We start from the raw sequence: 5356 nt of genomic DNA, 5'->3' as shown, positions 1-5356 counted from the left end.
TTTTGTTTTGTCGCAAACTCTCCAAGATGGAGAATTTCCGTAATTATTTATTCTTCTTAAACCATTCAGGAACCAGGATCAGGAATTCTTAATTTAAAATAAAACACTCGGTGTTGGGGTGAATAATTATAAATAATTTATTCCCCAATGGGAGAAAACTCTAGCAATTACTAGAGAAAAACTCCTCGAAGATAGATACAGTCGTGTATGATATGAATAAGTGTGTGTATGTAAGTGAAAAAATTGCACTAGGTGTATAATAAGGGTGAGAAAGGATCTCAGCCGCTATTAGGTTGTTGAGGTCAACCGGTACCTGTTAATAATGATCCGAGAGGATCTGAGGATTTTGATCCGAGAGGATCAATGTGGGTTTGATCTGAAAAGATCGATTCAATTGATCCGAGAGGATCGAACGTATTTATGATTTGAGACAATAAATTGATTAGTTAAATTGAGATGAAATAGATTTTAATTAGTCAATTTGAATTATTTCGTGATTATAACTATTTTTAATTTATTTTGATTAATTATGCATTATTCGCGAGAATTTAAATAAATTGCAATATTTGATGATTATTACGTGAGAAGCACTAAGTTCAATATTTTTAATATAAGTTAAATTGCGTATTATGAAGCTAAATTTATTCGAAATCTAATTAATTATTATTCATTACTGAAGAATTTGAAGTTAAATTAATATTTAAAGGTGATGAAATTACACGTCTTATTACCCGGCGTGTAAGTTAAAACAATGGCCGCGACGCCACACCAAAGTACTGCGTCACAACTATCAAAAGTGTTTAAATTTAATTACGATGAATTTATATTATTTTCACGATAAAGAATACGAATTTAATTAACTAGATGAGTTACTTTAATATCAGAATGGATGTATTACTATGTAATTGTTCACAATGAAAAACACAGAATAAATGAAATTAAGTGTTAGCGAGGCTAGCGGGTATATTGTGTCGGTTACAGGCAGTGCAGCCAGATCGTGGGTAGAAGTTACCCTTTCCCTAGACCTCTACCCACACGCCACACAATGATACACTACTGTATCCGTGAGCGAGCAGCGTCGATGTTGCTCGGAAGGAGCCGAGAGCGACCGAAGTCCGTTGCCCCTCGCGCGCCAAAGTTCCACCACCAAACCGCCAGCATTTACTCCAATACATGGAAGCTGAGCACGTTCGTGAGTCGGCAAGCCAAAAGTGAAGCTTGGAAAAAAATGAAGTCAGCGCGAGGATCCTCGCGTGTGACGTCATGCGTAAAATTTTTTATGTTTTCAGGTTCTTCTTTTATAAATTATAAATTATAATAATAATAATAATAATAATAATAATAATTATTATTATTTATCATTAATAATTGTTATTACGGTTAATTCTTACTCGGAATTCCTAAATGCAAGTTAAATATAAATTACCACTGTGTACCTGTAAGATGCCTTGATAGGCGCGCGGTAAATTTTTTGGCTCGGGTGCCTAAAGTACCGGGTTCGAGAACTCGGCAATTTTTTTTTTTTTTTATTTTTTTTTAAACAAAAATATTTTTTATTTTGTTTTTTTAATACAAATTATTGTTATTACTTGTTAATTTTTTTTTTGCTTATAATTAAATTTTTACACAAGCAAACGTATAAAATTTATTATTAAAATTGTAATTATTGTTTTATTGTTATTCTTACTATTATTATTATTATTGTTATCATTATCATTATTATTATTGTTAATATTATGGTTAATAGTTAATGATAACTTGAAATTCCTAAACGCAATTTAAATATAAGTTTACTCATACTCAGTAAGCTGCCTTGATAGGCGCGCGGTAGATCTTTGGCTCGGGTGCCTAAAGTACCGGGTTCGGAAGCTCGGTAATGTTTTTTTTTTTTTTTTTCAAACAAAAATTTTTTTTATTTTGTTTTTTTAATACAAATTATTGTTATTACAATGCCTTTCAATGATTCGTACCGGTCAAGAATTTTACGGAAAATGGAAACATCAAAATTTGGCCAACTCTAAATAAAGAGATCACTAAGTAAAAAATTTATATAAATACTAGCGGTTTCCCGCCCGCTTCGCTGGGCGAATTGAAAAGGAAATAAATTAAATTTTATGTTTTATTTTTATTTATTTTTTTTCATATTTTTTATATCTCAAATTTCTTTTCTATATCTCATGTGTTTAGAAAATGCAATGCTTTTAATCTGTTACATTTTCGCGATCCCGTAATGAGAACAATTCATCGATTATGTGATCAGCAAAAATAAAATTTATGTAAAATTCTTAGTCCGTTGACTGAATAGCTATATGTAATGTTAAATTTTGGAAACGGTACAATGACTTTTTTGCCGCTGCCAAAGAGACGATTGTTGTAAGAAAATATCATTATTAAGTAAGAAAAATATTTAAATCCGTTGACGTTGGAGGCCATCTCGGTATTTGTCTGTTTCTCTTGAGATTCTATCAAATTTTATATTTGTAGGAACTGTATTTAAAGAATATGAATTTTTTGACAATTATCATTCCCGTACTCCTATGTGGGGGAGGAACTTCGTAAGATCCTATTCGAGATGATTTTTACATTATAAATAAAAGATTTCAACAAAACTTTGAGTCTATAAAAACTATCGATTGGAAATGAGAAATTTTCATTGTTAATGCCCCCGCAATCCCTATCGGAAGTAGAATTTTTTGGAATCCGTTTTGAGATGATCTCCTCATGACAAATGAAAGATTCCGACCTAATTTCGAGTTTGTAAAAGTTACAGTTTGAAAATGGAAATTTGAAATTCTAACACCCAGCCCCGCACTCCCTGTTGGAAATAGAATTTATTGAAATCCGTTTTGAGATGATCTCTACATGACAAATAAAAGATTCTTACCAAATTTACAGCTTTTAGAAGCTATATTTTGGAAATTAAGATTTTTTTTTGTCAACACCCACCCTCGCAATCCTTATTGGGGGTGATTCGTCGTTAAATACGCTCTTAGATTATTTCTACACCACATGTAGAAGATTTCTACCAAATTTGGAGTCTATAAGAACTATATTTTACAAACGGGAAATTTTCATTATCAATGCCCCCGCAATCCCTTAACTGAAATAGACATCATACACGAAGATTCTCACCGAATTTGGAGTCTGTAGAAGTTACAGTTTGGAAATGAAAATTTTAGATTTTAACACCCACCTCCGCAATTCCTATCGGAAGTAGACTTTATTGAAATCCATTTTGAGGTGATCTCTACATAAGAGATAAAAAATTTCTACCAAATTTAGAGTTTTTAGAAGCTATAGTTTGGAAATTAAGATTTTTCATGGTTAACACTCATCCCCTCGATCATTATTGGAGTTGATTTGTTGTAAAATCCATTATTAGATCATTTTTATATCACATATAGAAGACCTCTACTAAATTTGGAGTTTATAGGAGCTATAGCTTGGAAATTAAAAATTTTAATTATTAACACCCACCCCCGCAACCCCGTGTGGGGTAGGATATCGTTAAATTCGTTTATAAATTATTTTTACATCACTTACAAAAAATTCATACAAAATTAGGATTCTCTAGGAGCTATAGCTCGGAAATTTTAAATTTTCATTGTTAACGCCCACCCCCGCAATCCATATTGAGAGTAGATTGTCATAAAATCCGCTCTTAGATCATTTCTACATCACATACAGGAGATTCCTGCCAAATTTGGAGTAAATAGGAGCTATAGTTTAAAAATGGGAATTTTCCATTGTCAACGCCCCCGCAATCCCCCTTGTAGGTGGAATTTCGTAAAATCCGTTCTTAGCTGACCTTTACACGGCGAAAGGAATATTCCTACCAAATTTCAAGTCTCTACGCTTTATGGTTTCAGAGATATCGTGATGAGTCAATATATAGGTGGAAATTTCTTATATATATATAGATTATATATTTTAAAACAGAAAAACGATTAAATAAAAACTCACCAAGACTGCAAGAACATTAAAAAGAAGAAATCACTTTTGGTTTGATTTCACTCACTTTGAATATCCATAAAATTAATTCTTAATTGAGTAGCATTTCACTAAATTATCATCAACACTACATTAACTAAAATTCTATTATTATTAAGGAATCACCTTATTAACAAAAAAAAAAAATGAAAAAAAATTATAGATTATTTAACTTCACTCAATTAAGCTCACTTAAATCCGGTCTAATAGATTTTATTAAATCAATAAGATCAGTTTTTTTTAATATTTATCGTGACAGCTGTCTGATAATATTTTTATTTTGACACAATAAAAAAAGTGTCAAAACAAATGTCATCCTAAATATAAGCATACTGAAGTTATGTATTTACAAATAATTAACCTATTTCAATTTAATAACTAAAATAATATATTTATAAACTAAAAAATTAATATTATTTACAAAGAATATTCAACCAATATTATTAATAAGTATATTTACAAAATAATTAACTAATGTAAATAAAAATAAAATTTAAAGTTCAATAAATAAAACAATAAAATAACCAAATATAAAATAACAAATTAAAAAAAATTTTTTCCAATTTTTTTCGAAATGGATTTAAATAATTTGGATTTAGAACAATTAATAGTAAATGGAGATAAAACATTTGAACCTCACGATTGGTCTCATGAAATTAAAAAACAAATAATTGGTAAGTCAATAATAGTCATTATTTGTTTATCATGTTTGATACAAATCCATACATCATTGATCAATTTTTTTTGACTCAAGAAAATATATTGGATAGCTTTAATTATTTTAGTTATCGAATATTTTAGTTACTTATGTAACACTTTCTTTAGTGCAGAATATTTTCTTGACTGTAGAAAATTTTTTCTTGCTCTAAAACAACTTATGTCTTTCTGAATACTTTTTTCATTGATAATTAAATTTTTCTTTGAGTATAAGATCAATTAATTTCACAAAAATCATTAAGAATTTTTTTTTGTTCTTAAATAGATTTTGTCGACCAGATTGATGGGATTTATGTCGTTGGATGCACTACTATTGTGAAAATTTTTTTGAGAGATTGTCGCATTCATGAGGCAATGGCTTTTAAAGAATCACAAAGTGATTCTTATAGAATTGCATATGATCAAGCACGAAATGTAAAACATTAAATTTCCTTGATTAGTATTAGAGTTAATAATTAATTTTGCTTAATAATTAACAATAATAATTTCTTTTTATTTTCAATAGGGATCATTCATCAGGGCTCTTTATGACACCTTCTTGTTTTTTAAGGAATTCCGCGACAATTTATTCTCTTTAACCGAACAAAAATTAAAAAGATTGGCCAATCAAGAACGATTAAAATTTGAATGGAGAAAAAAAAATAATTCA

The 5356-nt window shown here is 29.5% G+C and overlaps 1 long non-coding RNA gene across 1 annotated transcript; it reads left to right on the top strand.

The window, feature by feature from the left end:
* The first annotated feature begins 4624 nt into the window (after nucleotides 1–4624).
* On the top strand, nucleotides 4625–5356 carry LOC123258903. The gene is made up of 3 exons (XR_006508164.1): nucleotides 4625–4664; nucleotides 4973–5121; nucleotides 5213–5356. It is a non-coding gene; the product is annotated as an uncharacterized LOC123258903 (long non-coding RNA).

This window comes from Cotesia glomerata, linkage group LG2, assembly GCF_020080835.1.
Source record: "Cotesia glomerata isolate CgM1 linkage group LG2, MPM_Cglom_v2.3, whole genome shotgun sequence".
Classification (NCBI taxonomy): Eukaryota; Metazoa; Arthropoda; class Insecta; order Hymenoptera; family Braconidae; genus Cotesia; species Cotesia glomerata.
Note: the sequence above shows the minus strand (reverse complement) of the source record. Positions and strands in the feature narration are given on the sequence as shown.